The 17961-nt window shown below is 42.6% G+C and overlaps 1 long non-coding RNA gene across 1 annotated transcript in view; it reads left to right on the top strand.

Moving 5' to 3' along the window:
* Positions 1 to 1377: 1377 nt before the first annotated feature.
* LOC141579128 (uncharacterized) overlaps positions 1378 to 17961 on the top strand; it is a 144562-nt gene continuing 127978 nt past the window's right edge. The window contains exon 1 of the long non-coding RNA XR_012510201.1: positions 1378 to 2276. This is a non-coding gene — a long non-coding RNA (uncharacterized LOC141579128). The remainder of the gene's footprint in view (positions 2277 to 17961) is intronic.

Genomic DNA, 17961 nt, shown 5'->3' with positions numbered 1-17961 from the left:
ATCTCACTCTCTGTCCCTAACTGACATGCCCGCCTCATTCCTAGAAATGTCCTTAGAACCTAGGTCTCCATGGAGCAGTCAGAAAACCGCTGGATTAGGTAATACTTGATGTTCTTCTAAGCATTACCCAACCATGAAAGACGTGGGTGAGGAAAGCCTCTGTTTCTTCAGTGGGATTGGAGCTCTATTCATGTTACTCTGTGTGCGTGTGTGTGTGTGTGTGTGTGTGAATTTCTTCTTTCTTTCTTTTTTTTTTTGTGATGGGGAGGTAATTGAGTTTATTTATTTATATTTGAAGGAGGTACTGGAGAATCGGACCTTGTGCATGCTAAGCATGTGCACTACCACTTGAGCTATACCCTTCCCCCAAAGCACACGTTTTGCTTGTTTTGTTTGTTTTATGAGGAGGAGGTAATTACGTTTATTCACTTATTTCTATTTGGAGGCGGTACTGGGGATTGAACCCAGGACCTTGTGCATTCTAAGCATGAGCTCCAGTGCTTGAGCTATCCCATCCCCACTGTGTGAATTTCTTTATCAATGGAAACATCAAGTGCCAGAGCTGGCACCCTCTAATCCAAACTCTCTTTCTTAGTCAGCCCCGCTTCAGCTGCACGTGACAGAACCCAAGTCAAACTAGCCTGTGCATAACAGGGAAATCATTGGCACATATAACTGGGAAGCCCTGGTGTGGATCTGGCTTTAGGATGCTGGTTCTTTGCACTTCTCAGTACTGCTGTAGTCTGCCTGGTTTCCCTCTCTGGCAGGTGTTCCTCATGAGGTGGCCGCCAACAACGCTAGGCTTACATCCTACCAGCCCAGTCACCTCCCTGCACAGAGAGGGACTCTTCCTTGATAATTTCTACAGCAGTCCCACGGGTCCACCCTCACTGGCCAGGCGTGGGCCACGTGCTCAGCTTTGAACCAATCACCAAAGCCAGGGGAATTGAGAACGCTAAGGGGCCATCTAGGGCTATCTAAACCACATGGGGCAGGGCTATTCTGTTATTGGACAAGGTTTGTTTTGCCGGACACACGGCAAGCCAAAATGCTGAGATGCAGAGGTTTGCAGCAAAGAGAGGGGTTACTTGCAGGGCAGCCAAACGAGAACAAATCCCAGATTTGGCCCCTAGAAGGCAAGGGGCTGGGGTATTTAGGAAGTGAATAAAGAAGCAGGGCGTCCTGAAGCGTGGGAAGCGTGGGAAGCGTGGGGAAAGGCGATTGGGAAAATGTGCTGTAATTGTGGTTCTGCGCAGGTGTAACTACGTTACAGGCTCAGCACGCGCTGAGGGTGGAGTTTTCCGCCCTCTGACCTCTACGTCTAAAGGTCACCGCACGCTGGCGCATGCCCAGTTGCAGTGTCGTGGGTTCCTTTCCACAGGCTCGGCTCCAACTGGAGGCAGCTCTCCCAAGTTGCTGGAAAATAGCTCGGGCAAGAGTCTTGTTTAGGCTACATGCGGCTTGGAGGACACGCATCCTAAGGCGGCTTTGATGGGTGAAGGCAGGTGAAGAGGATTTAACCCACGCTTTCAATTCCTCAAGAAATATTGAGGTGCTGCTACCAAAAGAGCAGAAAACAACCCCAAGAGAGGAACGCTGTGCTTGAAGAGACTGTATAACTTATCCGGACTGGAATAGTTTAGAGAGTAAAAGGAGGCCCCATTCCCGGTTACAGTGGGGTAGTTGCTGGAGATGGTACTGTTTGTTCTGGGCAAACTAGAAAAGAGAAGCCCGGCGGAGAAGTTAAATGACTGCCAAGCTGGTGAGTGAGAGAACTGGCTGTAGAACCCAATCCAGCATTTTCCACCAAAAGGTCATTGTCAGCCTCCAGAAACTTGTCTAGAGTAGGGTTGTTTCAACAGAGTCAGGTTTAGTAGAGTAGATATTACTGAAAAATAAGACCTCTCGTGAAATTAGGCCAAGTGAGTTGTCATTCGTGGTGCTAAATGGCAGTGACTATCTGCAACAACTCTGCAACAACTTTCCATCTTTGCCATGTTTGGATATCCAGCATTAAATATTTTGAGGGCACAGACGTATACACCCCAGAATGGTATGGCATCGTCAGTGGTTAAAGACTGTGGGCCTGGAATCAGCTGGGTTTGAATGCAGCTCTGCCATTCCTTAGTTGTGTGACTTTGGGCAAGTGGCTTAATCTTTCTGACCTCATCTCTACAAAGAGACTAACAACGTCACCTACCTCAGAAGTTTATTGTGAGGATAAAGTGAGACATTCATCAAGCGCAGCGCTGGAACATGGTCCATGCTCAATAAACGTGAGTTATTTTTATTAATTCTATTATTGGCATGCCTATAGAAGCTTGTGCAGTCTCTGGCTTGGCCTCCCGCCGGCCATTGTTAACGTCTTGATTTTGAATGCTCTCTGGTGGTTTGTGTAGGAGGATCACTGGACAGTGTAGACTGACATAACGACCTGTTCTGGCTCCAGCCATATAGCTGCCCAGGTGTTTCTCCTTTGTGACCCAGTCACGTATCTGCAGCCCCAGCCCTACACCCAGTCAATTGGACAGTGGTCAGTTTGCATGTGTGTGGCACTGACACTACACTAAGGAGAGTTGGTAAGGAAATGGTAGGGATTTTATAGCGTCTCTAGGGAGTGTTAAATTGCAGGGAGGAAAAATGTAAAGGACAGTTGAAAATTAATTAAAAAAAAAATCAAGTCAAGCCATCACCAGGTCTTCGCAGTTCGTGGTGTTAAAGTCCAAGCCAAAAAGAAAACCAGGAGCCAACTATTTTAGTGTATGTCTTTAGCCTCAGACACCTGGTTTGGAAACACACACCACCTGTGCTGCATTAAACCTGCGAAAAACCCAGGAAGGAACTACAGTGTGTGAGGCCAGAAAAGGGTGGGCTACTGGATCTCTTAGGTCAAACAGCAGGCTGTAAATGACTCTTTTCAAAACAGACATATTGCTTCCCAAGATTGCGGCCTGCCACAAAGAAAGGTACACACAGCGGTTGTTCCCAGCAAGAGTTATACTATATGGCTATTAGGGGGAATGGAAGCGGCTTGATTCTCGCCAATGGCAGGAAATAAGGTCAAGTAAAGATAACAGGTCTTTGAATTAAGGACGCTTTAAACACACATCCTGGCCTCATGGCTTTAGCAGCGAGTAAGAATTATGGAATGAAGCTTCAGGTTTTCTTACTCCCTTTAAGCTGGACTTTGGAAATACACCCTCTCTCTGATTAACGGAGGCCTGTGTGGGGAAGGCAGCAGCTTCCTCATACCTTCAGCTTGTTTACGCTTTTTCTAAATAGACCGCACTGCCATGTTACTAGTGAGAGCTGGGCTGGTTGCAGGAGTTAAGTTTTATAAGTAGAGTGTTGGTCTTGATGATAAATACTTTCAGATTTGGAGGTTAAGATTGCATTACTTATGTCTAGGCAATGGGGAAGGGAGCTCGCAGACCCCAGGAGTAGCGGGCCAGGATGTTTCTACGTTGCTGTATTTTTCAAGGACAATACATCCTAACAGGCTTGACTTAATTCAACAAGACAGAGTAGCAGTTCAGGAAGAAAAAAAAAAAACAAACCCAAAACCAATGTCAAAAAGTTGTTTAAAATGTAGAGAAACACCTGGTTGTTAGCCTGGATTCCCTGCCCTGGTGTGCAGACTGTATTTATTATATAGCCACCTTGATTTTCTTCCTCTCTGAGTGAGAGGGAAGTGGCAGAAATGAGAGTCAGGAGTAGAAGGGGTGGGGCGGTGGGGGGGAACTTAAGCAACCAGTTTAAAAAAAAAAAAAAAAAAAAGGCAAGCCGGTTAAGTCAGTTAGTCCGCTGGCTAGTCTACAAATAACCAGCTGGTTGACCAAACTCAACCTTTTTTTGCTGCCTGCTGGTGTTGGTTCTGGTGCACATGACTGTAGACCTGGCTTAGTTTTTTCCCCCAGTAACTGCTTGAAGAAAGTTCACAGACTCTTCATGCTTTTAAAGGGTTTTCTCTTCTGATAATGAAAACAGATAAAAAGATCTTGATTTTGATAGTTAAGTTAGGACCCTGACCTAACATGGCTGAGAGACATTATTTGTGGGTGACATCCACAGGGTGTGGTACTTGGAAAAGTCAATTGAAAGGATTTGCCTCTATGCAGGGAGAGAAGTTGGGGTTGTCTGCTTGCTAGCTGTGAGTCCTTAGGCAAGTCACTTTACATCTCCAGGCTTCAGTTTTCTCACCTGAAACTGGGAATAATGACTCATGGTGTCTACTTCATAGGGTTGTTGAAGACTAAATGAGACAATCCAGTGCTTAGTGTGATGCCTGGCACAGTGTAAGGAAGCATTCTGGAAGTGTTAACTGTTCGTTGTATCATCATTGGGAATCTTTGTAGCTCACATATACCTCATTGGCTTCATGAAGAGTCTGTAAATCTATACATTTCAATTTTTATTTTATACAGAATGGTTTGAAGCCCTGATGAATTTTCTTGCTGTGGTTTGATTTTAAATAAATCTTTGGTTCCTAGGCTTTTACTTGAATTAAACACGCAATTCTAGGTTTTAATGTTTTTAAAGATTTTTAATATGTATAGATTAACTTTTTTGTTTTTTTTTTTTTTTACAAAAGCAATTCATATTTATCTTCTTTAAAGTAAACAAGTATCATGAAAAAGAAGAAAATAACTGATAATTCTACCATTCAGAGATTACCACTGTCCACATTTGGGTGAATTATTATTATGCACATGTTTTACAACTTTTTACCTAATTTTGTATCAAATGTCTTTCCCATCACTAAGTAGTCTTCAATGTCATGTTTAATGGCAACAAAGGATTTTATCCATGAAGCATCTATTTATTTTAGCAATCCTTTTATGAACATTCAGACCCTTTCCAATTTTCTCACTACTGAATAGCATCATTTTTAAACTCCAAATCACCAAATTCCAAGATGTGGTCTCCAGCTTTGGGCCTTCATGCCTTTACATAAACCTACAGGTTTTTCTGAAAGTTAGAAATCCCTTACATCCAAATGAGCACCAAGGATACCCCCTTAAAAGGTTGGCAAGTTAAATTCCTCTCTCATTCCTGGGTGAGAAGAGGCAAAATTGGGCTCACTTTCATGACAGCTATGACTGCAGGTAAGGTGCTCCAGAGGGGCACTCCCATCCTGTCGCATTTCCCCTTAATCGTAGGCAATTTTCTCACCGCGGTGGCAACCCCACCTTTCATGGCACGTCAAAATGCGTCATCCAGATGGATGGTCCCCAGGACAAGGGGAGAGTTCACACACATGTGTTCTGTGCAATGCTCTAACGCCTTTACACAATATCTCACCTCTCATTCCGGGGCAGCACCGTCTGGCGAGGCCTTTTCCTGTTCAACTGGGATTAGGACTTGTTCGAAGGATATATATGACTTCATTTGCAGCTAAGACGGGTTGTTCAAACCAGGGGTGGTGCTGTCAAAGGGATTTGGAAGTGTGAGGTAAACTGCTCCATAAAGAGAAATGGCTCGGGAGTGCAGGGGTGTTCCCTGGGCAGTTCTGGCTGGCTTCCTGGCCCTAGTTAAGATGCAGGCTAGTGCTGGGCAAAACCATCAAGGGAGGAATGTCTTCTGGGCCTCTCTTGCCTTCCCACTGCTCCCCATGCACTTGAGAGCATCATGGACTTCATGGGGACCTCTGGCTCCCACTGGGCCAGCTGCTCAGGCCACCTTGTAGGGTGGCCCCTCACTGTGGGGTAGAGGAGGCCCAAACCTCCTCCTAGAGAAGGTGATTTCTTTCCTTTCTGCCAGCAGACAGCAGTCTGTGGGGACACAAAGGTTACTGTAAGGATAAAACTCCTTATGAGTAAAACTATTTAGGGGTCTTAGAAGAAGGGTTACCAGTGTAGTGGCCAGTGAAATACATACAGGACACTCAGTGAAATTTGGATTTCAGATAGACAACAGATAAATTTTTTTTCAGTGTAAGTGTGTACCCTGAATGCACAGTTGCTTCTATTTGTGATTTCCTTCATCTTTTTGCATTTTTCACACCTAATTTGAAAGCTTTTTTTATCTTGAGGAATCTTTCCAAAGCATTGAAATGAGATTCAAAGAAACAGTAACTCTCTTATTATTCCTTATTTTCCCATTTTTTAAAATTGAAGTATTGTTGGCTTGCAGTGTTGTATTAGTTTCTGGTGCACAGCATAGTGTACAGTTATATATATATGTATATATATAACTGGTGTACAGTTATATATATGTGTGCATATATATATATATAACATATATGCATATTATAACGTATATATTCTTTTTCATGACAGGTTACTATAAGCCATTGAATATAGTTCCCTCTTCTGTACAGTAGGATCTCTTGTTTCTTTGCTTCTCATACTCTTATTTCTTTGCTTCACATACTGGTTAATTAGAGCACACACTCTAACAAGTACAGGGGCCATAACAACTTTGGGGACAAGGACACCTTACTTTTGAAAAGCACAGACCTCACTCATAGGAACGTGGGAATACGATGCAGGGGTCTTCCAGAGAGGCCGCCTGGGCTGGATGTTCAGCTCGCTGGACATTTCACAGAATGATGATCAATGGTCAATCAGTGAATTTGTTAACCAGAGACTAGCAAGGCCAGTATTATTATCATTGACTAATTTTTTGTTAGAGGTTTCATTTGTTTACAGCTTATTGACTTTTCTAAATAATAATGTGATAAATACTCTCGTCATTTAATCTTTGCACAAATCCTTAGTTTCCTTAGGCTAACCCCTAAAATTTTATAGATGAGCCAAATGAGATCCACCATGGGGCGGAGGATGGGCAGTGCTATGCTGGAGACTGCTTGTGAGAGTGGATTGTTACATTTCCAGGAATTTTGTCACCTGGCTGTTAACACAGCCATTATGGAAAGTAAAATTATATAAACATAACTAAACTGTAGTTAATTAAATTGTGTATTAAGTAATTAAATTATAAACACTCAAAACTCATCACTTCCTAATTATTCTACCATGTTTTAGTATTATTGAAACTTTCGAGGTTATTTGGTGGAAATACTAGGAAACGATGGGCTACTGCATGCTTCCTAGAAATTAGCCATGGTGGGAGTATTTACACCATGGAAATCGGCACGTGATGCAAGTTAGGGCCATATTTTACTGGGGCTGAATATTTATACCACTGCATTTGTACCACTTCAGAGAATTGAAAAAGCTAAGTTGCTGATGTCAGAACTGGAAGTATAATCCATTTCTTCTGACCTCCTCAGTGCTTTTGGACCATGTTTTGCAAAGTTCTTGTTTTTTCAATCCATACCTTACTGGCATACCCTAATACTTCTAAATAATCTTCACCCAAAGGCATAAAGTGTTTATAGGCTATTGAGAAAGTGACAGAACTGCATTCAGCAAACATTAATTGAGCACCTGCTGTGTGCTAAATACAAGGATGACAAAAATGAATAAGACATACAGTGTTCTCAAATAGTGATGCCCCAGACTGTGGGTCACCGAGTTAATGAAAGTCCTTAAGTAATTGCCATGTATTAACCTTAAATAATAGCAATCATATAACATGTACATATGTAATACAATGTAGATAATTTGTTACTAACATTTTAAATGTCTGGTAATAGAAATTAAGTGTATATTCACACACACAGTTGCTTTATTATCATATGGTGGTCTACACTTTAAAAAATAAGGTCCCATAGTAGAAAGAGTTAAGGGGGGCAAATGAGTGTAGTGGTTGAAAGCATGAGCTTTGAAGTCAGACTAACTTGGGGTCAAGTCTTGACTGATCCTCTGCTAGGTCCATGACCTTGGGCAAATTGCTCAACTTCTCTAAACTTTGGTATCCTTGTGAGAATAAAAATGGTAATCCCCTCGTAATCCCCTATTTGAGGATTACACAATAATCTGTGAAAAGCACTCTATGACTGGTATAGAGTCAGCACTCAGTAAATATAAACTTAAACCTTGAAGAAATAAATCTTACAAGAGAAGGATACAAATTCTTTGGAATTACAACCAATTCATGTATTCCTGAAGTTTGAATTTCTGTTAAATGAGTTCCATTTACCCTGGGATTGACCACCCCCAGATTTAGAGTGGGGGCTTACATGAGGTCTTTGCAGACACACAAGGTGCCCTTAGATCTCCATGTTTGTCCTTGTGCCCCTTGTCCTTGTCCTCTGGTGAACTGACCCCATATGTCACACCTCACTTATTACTGACCTCCACCTCACTCCTTACCGCAGCCTCACTTGCAGCCTCTGCAATCCACAGGAAATGCTCTTACTCAGGGCATCAAAGATGCTCCGGCTGAACTTTTCATGGTGCTTGATACTCTGATGACTCCTTCATCTCTAGGTAAGGTTTGGCCAATTTAGCTTTTAACTTTATGTACCCAAAGGTGAAGAAAACAGAGGCAGGGAGGCTTGAGGGAAGAAGTAGGGAAGGTTAAAAATATTTGTGAAAGCTGTGTTTTCACTTTGTTTTGGGAACGAATATAATTCCCTGAGAGTTCTCATCACAAGGAAAAAAAATTTCTACTTCTTCAATGTTGTATCTATATGAAATGATGGATGTTCACTTAACATTGTGATAATCATTTCATGACATCTGTGAGTCAAGTCAGTATGCTATATACCTTAAACTTATCCAGTGCTGAATATCAGTTATATCTCAATACAACTGGAAGAAAAAAAAGAATATAACTCAGAGAAATTTTAGAGTGGAACATTGCTGTATTTTTTAGAAAGTAAAGTGCTTCTTGTTGACATTATTCGTGGTGAATTTATAAAGTCAAAGTCATACAGGGTTACTTGCATATATACCATGTGCTTCATCTCTCTCCATGCATCTCAGTCCTCTTGGCTAATTTTCATCATTGAGATCTGTCCTCTAAGAAGCACTTTTTTTGTGAGAGTCCATCAGTAAATTTTCCCAAATTTTGTTTATCTAAAAGTATCTTTACTCTCATTCTTGAGAGTTTTTTCTAAGTACATAATTTTAGGTTGAAAGTTTTTCTCTCAGCACTATGAAGATTTTATTCCACTGTCTACTGACTTCCATCACTGTTGTTGAGAAGTCTTCTGTCAGGTTAATTTCCATCCTTTGAATCTTTGTTTTCTGGCTATTTTTAACATCTTTTCTTTGCCTAGGGTGTATCTTGCTTTGGATTTATTGGAATTCCTGAATAAAGGATTGGAATCATATCAGTTTGGGAAAATTCTCAGCATTCTTTTTACCTCCTTCTGGAATATCAATTAGATGTCTACAGGACCTTCTCGCTGTCCTTGTGCTTACTTATCCTCTCTCATATTTTTTGGCCTTCTTTCTGTGTTGTCTTCTGTTTTTCTTCAGATTGGTTTGGTTTCTTTAGTTGTGATTTCCCTGTGGTTTAACTCTTACATTGAATTATAATTTAAATTTTTATATTTTAATTTCTGGACATTATAGTTGGTTTGTTTTCAGATCTTTTTGATTTTTTAATTTCTAAAAAGCATCTTAAACTTCCTTATTTTAGGGTTTGTATGCAGTAATTCTAATACCTGAAGTCTTTATGCATCATCTTCTGTTATTAGTTGTTTTTGCTGACTTTAACCCTTGGTGGCTTGTTTCCTTTGATTTTTTTTTTTTTATTGTGAATTCATTTGCTGAAAATCCTTATTTGAGATAAAAATTTCCTTGCTCTTTTTGGGGGCAATATAGGTACTATCATTTGTGCCCCCAAACCTTTGTGTGTGGTTAAGTTTGTGGTTACAAAACCTCAGGGAAATTTTAATGTTATTTTTAGTATTGTTAGCTCCATCCGGAGCCAAGGCTCACACAGACCATCTTCTTTGTCATCTGCCACTGCTGGGTGGGTTTTCTTCTAGGTCACCTTTCCCCCAGGGCATAGCCTACTTGAAATGAGGCTGTATGCTGGGTGGTCTGGCTCTTCAGCCTAGCTGAGATACCTGACAACCCACAGATGCCCCAGCATAGGCAAGGGTGGCAATAGCCACTTAGCTCTGCTCTCCTGCTTCAGTCTCAGCCTCAGGAAAGTAAAGTACTCTTATTTTCTTGGAAGCTAATCTATTTAAAGAGGGCTTTCTAGATTTTAAACTTTCTATGTAGTCATGGTATTTCAAGATACCTAGGCCACTGTATTGCTGAAATGGAAATCTGTGTGCTTTTATTGTATCTTTCAGCTGTTATTTCTTGCTAGTCCAAGCAAAATTAATTTCTGACAATGGAAACCAGGGGAAAAATGGAAATCATTTCATGGAAACTCACTTTCTAGAAACTTGACTCTTTTGGCTAAGTCTGCAGTCTAGCCAGCTTACAAAGCTTACATTCAATGCATATTTACTCAGCTTAGGGTCACAGAGCTGGTTAGCAGTGTCTGGGACTTTCGTCAATGATATAAATGCAGAAACTCATTATTATTTTTAAAAATTTGCTTGTGAATTCATTCAGACTTCTGTTCACTGAACATTAATTGAGCACCTTCTCAGGCCAAGTCCCAGAGTATCCTTTACCAGTAAGTACTCAGTAAATGGGTAATATACATTCATGTTTTCCTGTATGTAGGAACAGACCCTTAACTGCTTATAAGTATCTCTCCTCCTCCTCCCTACTTTCCACCCCAAGCCTGAAATACATACTTCCACATACAGGTGAGAGGGTTTATGACTGGTGAGAAGGAGAATAAGGAAACAGGAAATGCCGTTACAGAGTCCATGGGACCTGGGTAGGACTGGCTGAGCTCAGAGCCTTTACTATTAGGACTGTGACCCACAGAGGAAATCAGTGAGAACTAGCCACTGGCATGTATTTGAGTCCTCACACTGCTACACACCAGCTGTTAGACTAACTCTGTGCCTCAGCTTCCTCTTCTGTAGAATGGGAATTCCCACTACTGGGTGCTAAACACACAGGAGACACTGTCCTTGCCTTTAAGAACTTTTTTTTTTAAGAGTCAGAAAAGGGATTTCCACAATATCCTAAGTAACAAGAGAAAAATCATCCTTATTCTATAATGGCAAGAAGTCCATGGGGATCTATTTGGCCAGTATGGATGTTTCTACAGCCTGGCTTACACTGGCAAAGATGGGCAGTCATTCCTATGAGCCCATCTCTCTTCCTCCTTAGAGACTTAACCTGCCAAGTTTTGTCTTTAGCTCTCATTCCTTAAATGGCAGCTACTATTATGTAGGCTACTATTACCCAGCCACTAGGGGGCCAGGGGCATTCATAAAAGGTTGCACTTAGCACTGAAATCATAAAAACCTTAAAATAGCTTGCAGCTGGGGAACCTGCTTTGATGAAACTAAATCCTGTTCCAGTATAGAAGCCAACAAAAATAAACATCAATGATGATAAACAAAACAAACATCTTGACACCCCAGGAAAAAACCATAGCCCATTTTTAGGCAAGCAAATGGCTCCCACTCTGTGCATGAATTGAGTAGCTGATGCTGGATGGGGAGTTGGTTGGCTGGGAGAGGGTATGTGAGCGGGGGGTTTGGACACCCAAGGGTTACAGGAAATGTGGGTGGACTGGGGTGAAAAGTTCTCTTGCAATGAAAACCTCTTATACGTGGAGGGTGGCATCCCAGATGGACTTCTGCTGGGTCCAAGCCTATGAAGTGGCTCTCCCTGATCTCTGTCCTCCTTTGAAGGTGAGAAGAAAGTTTGACTGTTGAGGAGTCAGAATCGGACACAGATGCTGCAGGCCGTGGGCTTGCCCTGGCTTGCCTGTCTTCCTGGTAAGACAAGCCATTATTAGAGCCTGGTGACGACTCCCTGTGTCTGGGGACGTGCTGTCTGCACTTCTAGGAGCCGGCTCCTTCCCAAGGGGAAAGAGAGGTGCCAGACCGTGGAAAGGTCCAATTATTGGTGGCTCTATTTTGCAGAATGATTGCCTTTGAGTAAAGTATGTGTTGTAGAATCAAACTTGGCATTTTTAATTAACATAAAAGAATGTTCTTAACATTCTTTTCAGTTCTTACCCTGCCTTGTACATGTGTCAAAAAAAAAAAAAAGGAATTCTTTACCCACTTCCCAGGAAATGGCTTCAGAGCTGCTTTGTTTCTCTGACAGTGACCCCTGGGCAGTTGCAGACTTGATTTCATAAATGGGGTTTTTCTAATTTTTCTTTTGAATGATACTTTTATTTGGCTTCCTTAGGATTAAAAAAAATCCTTAATATTACCATCAAAGGCAGGCATTTCTGCTAACATTGTATTCAGATCTGAGGGATTGAATGGGCCATGGGTGTCTTACCAGGGCAAATACCTGTGTCAGAAGAATTTTCCAGGGGCTTTTGGGATATGTATGGCCCAGCATTACAAGCTGGAAAACTGGCAACCATGATCCTAGGTCTCAGAGTGGGTCTGTGCTTGGTAGCTAAGGGTTCAGAGGGCCATTCTGACCTTGACCTTTGAGTAAACCAGTGAACTAATGCCATTGACTGAGCACCATGACTGCAACAACAAGCAATTCTGGATTTTGGAATCCCATTCAATGTCTAATCCTACCTCTGCTGTATACAAGCTGTGTGACATTGTACAATCTAATCAGCCTCTCTGAGCTTTGTGAAATGGGGAAATACCCCCTTCCTCCTAGGGCTGTGGGGAGGAGAATAAAATGAGATAGTATATAGAAAGCACCAAATTCAAAGCTTGTCAAAAGGTCAGTCAATGTCTGATAGTGTCCCAACTATCTCTACTCCTTGAAGTCAACCACACTGAAAAAAGGGTTGCAGGTTCAGAAGACTACAGGTTCTGTCTTTTGTTTGCTTGTTTGTTTTAGGTGTACAGAAAAATTTCATCCTCCTGAAGTGGATGACTCCCAAATTTACATTCCAGCTTTGATAGTTCTTCCAGGCGTCAGGCCAATGTGAAGTATTTACAAATGGTGGTTCTAGCATGTTAAACTTAAAATGTCCAAACATGAAACTCATCTCTGCTTCTATTACCCCACCCACAACAGATACACACAAATCCCAACCAGCAAACCTGGTTTTCCTTTCATACTTTTTTATTCTGTTAAGGACAACATCATTGTTCAAGATGTCCAGGCTTAAACTTAGGATCAGTTATCTCTGTCTCCTCTTTACTTTCATCCCACTCAGTCAGCCTCCAGATCAGGCTTAAGCCTCCTTCCTTCTTCTTTCCTCTTCTTCCACCTTCCTACCCTCTCTTTCTTCTATTCAAGCCATTCTCAGAGCCAGCAGCTCAGATCCAACAGAAAGTGTCCGTGGAGGCTGTTCAGGTCTTCTCATCCCATCCCAGATTGTAAACTCGGAGCCTCCTCTGACGCTGGCATTGGCCTCTCCCATCCACCCTGTCATCCACTGCCCCCCCCCCCAGTTTGATTGCCTCAGCTTCCTTTATGCCATTTTCCTGTCATGATCCTTCAAAGACCCCACATGGTCTACAAGAAAAATTTCTTTGTTCAATCTGCGTTACCTTCCCTTTCTGACGCAATCTCTCACTTTCTCTGCTCCAGCCATAGGTGCCCACTTACTGGAACTGTCATTCCCTTCTCCAGCCATGCTCTTCCTTCTAACCATGTACCCACCTCATCTTGTAGTTCCCACCAGTCTAGGTGCCTCCTAGGCTCTTTCTTAATCAATTGGTTGGAACCACAATCCTTTCTGACATTTGAATACTTCCTTCAAAATGTGTTTCTTCATTCCATTCTTCGGGCTACTGTCCTAGAGTCAAATAGGACATGACTTGTGAGATGTCCCAAGAGCTGCTATGACACCCTGGGAGGTAATGCAGTTTAGTGGTTAAGAATTTGCTGCTCTAGTGTCAGATAAATCTTGTCCAAATCCCAACTCTACCATTTACTAGTTACATGACCTTGGGCTGATTCTTTACTCTTTCTCATCCTCTTTTCCGTCATCTATAAAGCTGAGTAAGTAGTGTCTACTTGACATGGTTGTTGTATGCTAAAGGGATGATGCATGGTAAAACACTTAGCATAGTGGCTGGCACCCAGTGTCCAAGTGTTCAATAAATTATTGCTATTACCTTTTACTTCTTTCTTTGTTTAACTGTCCATAGCTGGTTTATCAGTAATGAAGACTGACTGTGATTCCAAATTTCTTGGGCTAGAGCTGCATAACATTTAAGATGGTCAAAAGATTGCAAGTGGAAGTCAGAGAAATGGATGTGATAGCTTATTGGGCTGTAAGGTTCTCAAGGGCAGCAATAATGTTACTTTCCTTTTTGTGTCCTCGGCCTTAGCAAGGGAATGTAGTAATTATTCAAAAATATATGTTTAAATCAACTAAATGTTGAGTTGCAAAAGCTTCATTGCAATTTCCTGTGGTCAATTTTTATTTCTGTCTATTTCTTATGGTTGTGAAAGTTAACTTCTAGAATGTTGGGATTCATTCCTTTTTCTTAAAAAAAGTATGTGGGTGTATATATGTGTGTGTGTTTGTGTATGTATGTGTGAATACATACATTTAAGTTCTCACTGTTCTTCTGGTCTAGCTTCCTTGTGTTTAGTGTGTGTTTCTCTTCCTCTTCCTATCCTAGACTGGGTTTGGGTGTGACCATAGGTTTGCCCTTGGAAGAGCCTTCCTGAGAGGAGAGCTACCTGCATCTGACCTACCTGAGTTTGGCCCCGGAGTTAAGTCCTCAGAAATCCAGCTTTCACAGTGAGCTGGAAAAGGTCATGATGGAGAGGCCCATTAGGTCTGCAGATTACTGATCACCTTTGCCATTTTCTTGAAAATCTCCTACCTTTACTTCTGGGCCATTCTTCTGGGCTTGTCACAATGTGGTTCATGCACTACATAAGTTCTCAGTGTTGATGTGTTGATGGGCATTCAGAGTGCTTGCTTTGTTAGCACTCCTTAAGTGCTGGGAGCTTTAAAGACAGAAATTTAATGTGTAAATTTTAATGCAGTTCACATATACATTGAGTGTTAATAATATGTCAAGCACTATTTCCTTTTCTGGAAAGATTAAGACATTTAACACTTAAGTAGTTAGTAGAGTGATGAGTGAATGACAGGTTGGATTTTTCTTCTCCCTTCATTTCTTTCTTTCCTTTCCTGCCCCACACTTTCCAGCGTAGAAAAGGAGATTTTGTGAGGAGGACAGTGCATTGGAATTATGGCCACTATTACCAAGATATGCAGTTGTCTGTATTATAGATGTATTGTGGAGAGTATGAAAGCTCTGATGCCCTATAGGGGTCTGGTGGGCCTCAGGGATCTGCTCTGCCCCTTCAAATGGAATCAAGACCCTGAGGGAAGGACCAAGGTGGTAGATAAGACCCAAGTGTTCATGGGAATGGAGGGAAAAAAGACTAGAGGGAAAACAAGGAAATCCAGGGAAGGACCTCAGAGTCTCCCTTTGGTCATCATCATCGGGATGAGATATACTTCTACTGTCTGTCTTTAGACAGTGTCTCACTAAGGTCTGATCACGTCATTGCTTCCTAAGCATTTGATTCCCCCACATTATCACTTTACTCCAGCAGTGGGTTAACATCACTCTGGTTCTGTGGCTTTGGTTGAACTGACATGGGTTCAAAATTCTTTGAACTTCCACATCTGGATTTTGTTTCTGCAGGTTGGCTGCTGATATGGGCAGAGGGTTCCTGAAATGCAGCCCTTCACCGTCTCTAGCCCTGCTGACTGCCTCCTTCCCACAGAGGGGCTGAGGGGACTACTGTGGGTCCATAGCTTCTCCTGACCCCATTAAGGGAGAGCAGAACCATCTTTCCTAGAGCATTTCTGGTGGAGAAGATGCCTTTTTCTTTGGTTGGAACTTTGAAGTTAGATAGCCCTGGCCCTTAGTCAGGCTCTGCCCACTATTGGCATTATGACTTGAAACTTCTGGCTTAGGGAAGGATAGATGTCTCCGAACTAACTTGGGAATGGAACAGAAGGAGGCGTCCACCCCGTTAGGGGTAGAAGAGGAGAGGAAGTGGCAAATGAGGCTGAAACTATAACCAGAACTTGAATTTATTGAATTTATTAAATTAAAAAAAAAAAAAAGAATTAGTAGCTCTTTGCTGTTGATAGCTAAGGATGAGGATGACTGCTGGGGTGTGAATCTTCTAGACTGGCCCCTGGTGCCAAAAGGCTGGGATGGAAGGATGCCTGAGAGGGGTGCTTTGCGAGGTCACCAGAGACCATGGAAGCTGGAAGGTCAGAATAGGGAGGAAAAGCATATATTATCACTCACAGGGTGAATGAATAAGAAAGCTTTTCTCAGGAAAACATAAATGAAAATTTTAGTTGTTATGCTAGGAGTCATGCCCCTGAATTACAAGCAAGGTCTGAAGCTCATTAACAAACCCATGTCGTTACATTTCATGCCTGTGAAGGAAATAATCTAGAACTTGCAGAACAGGAGCTCAGCTCTGGGTTAGACTGCGTGTGTTTAAATCCTGTACCTGCCACTTGTTGGCTGTGCAACTTCAAGCAAGTGATTTTGTTTTTCCTTTCTCCAATTTTCTGATTGAAAAATGGATAGACTAACAGTACCCACTTATTATTGTTATTGGGAGAACTAACGGGTTAGACTCTATAAACTACTAGCATGAGAAATGCCCCCAAAATGGTAGATATTGTTATATTCAGAACACTAAAATTTTAATGCCTTTGTGAACTTACCAGCAAACATTGTTGACTTAGTTGTCATGCACTAGTAATTCCTGATCAAGCCAGGCCATCTTGCTCTGGCTTTGGAGTGAAGGCTACATCCTGTGTGTGCATGTGCAGGTGAGGGAGGGAGGTGTACGCTGCTCTGGAGTGAGGCAGTACTTCCTTTGTCTCCTGTCAGAGCTGATAGCACAGACTTAGTCCCCTAGGGAGACCTCAGAATTACAGGTCTGTGGCTGTTTCCACATGGAATAGGACGTCTGGAACTGGGGTGCAGATTACCATCTCCAGAGGGCTTCTATATGCTCTGGGCACTAGGGTCACTTATCATAAATTGTTATAGAAACTTCTTTCATGGGCCATTTAGGAACATTGAACCAGAGGCCCTACCTTATCCTATACTTAGGACTTGATTGGGAAGCTTGAACTTGGCTCACAGTTTCCATTTGGACCTGTTAAGTCTTTGCTGTTAGCCTGGGAAGGGGTCTCCAAAGGGCGTGAGGCTTGGGGGAGGACTATGGAGTCCCAGGAGAGAGAGTAACCTGGAGTGAAGGAGTTTGGCAAGACAGATTAAGCAGGGGGGCTGAGAGCAATCAGGGGTCTCTGGATAGCATTGGCCCCATTCTCGTGCCCTGTCCCCAAAGTGTGCTCTAGAAAAGGGCTGGGTGCTAAGGTAAGAACGGTCACTTCGAGCCCAACACCTCTGCTGTGGGGACAGCAGAAGATCCTAGCAGAAGATGGTCAGGAGGAGCCTGGTGGCAGCCCAGGCAGCACCCTGTGGGAGTTGGGACAACAGCAGCCAAAGCATCACAGGGCGGTGAGGCAGCGCAGCCTTGCGCGGCAGGCGGCTGGGCTATATCATGACTGCTGGACTGTGTAATGTGCTTCCACCTCTCCGTAAAGCACCTGTCTCCTGGATTGTGGAGAGCTGATAACAGTGCTGGGCACGCAGTAGGTGCTCAGTAAACATTAGCCATTGTTGTTGGAGAGTGGTCTCTCAAGTGGAACTCCTGAGGAGAATTGTTGGTAGTGAAATCCTGGGAAAAGACTGGGCAGTTTGGAGAATGGCTGTAATGTGACCCATTGTGCTCCCTGAAGGGTTGAAACAGCATCCAAGTAAGTGCACGCAGGATCTGCTTCCCTCCAGCTCTTTGATCCCCTCGGCCTGTGATCCTGGGGCTGGGCCCAGAGGAGGCACCAGTTTGTATAAAGCTCAGTGGTTGATCCGTCTGCATCAAACTGATGGCTGTGCTCCAGGCTTGTTGATCTGGGGTGATGGGAACAGTATTTAAAAACCTCTGACTATTTCCCATGCCTTGCCTTTGGGGTAATATGTTAAGAAAAAACTTGCTTAGTTTCTCTCGTGTTGTT

Source organism: Camelus bactrianus, chromosome 11 (genome assembly GCF_048773025.1).
Source record: "Camelus bactrianus isolate YW-2024 breed Bactrian camel chromosome 11, ASM4877302v1, whole genome shotgun sequence".
In the NCBI taxonomy this organism is placed as follows: domain Eukaryota; kingdom Metazoa; phylum Chordata; class Mammalia; order Artiodactyla; family Camelidae; genus Camelus; species Camelus bactrianus.
The sequence above is the reverse complement of the archived record's forward strand: the minus strand, read 5'-3'. Positions and strand labels throughout refer to the sequence as shown.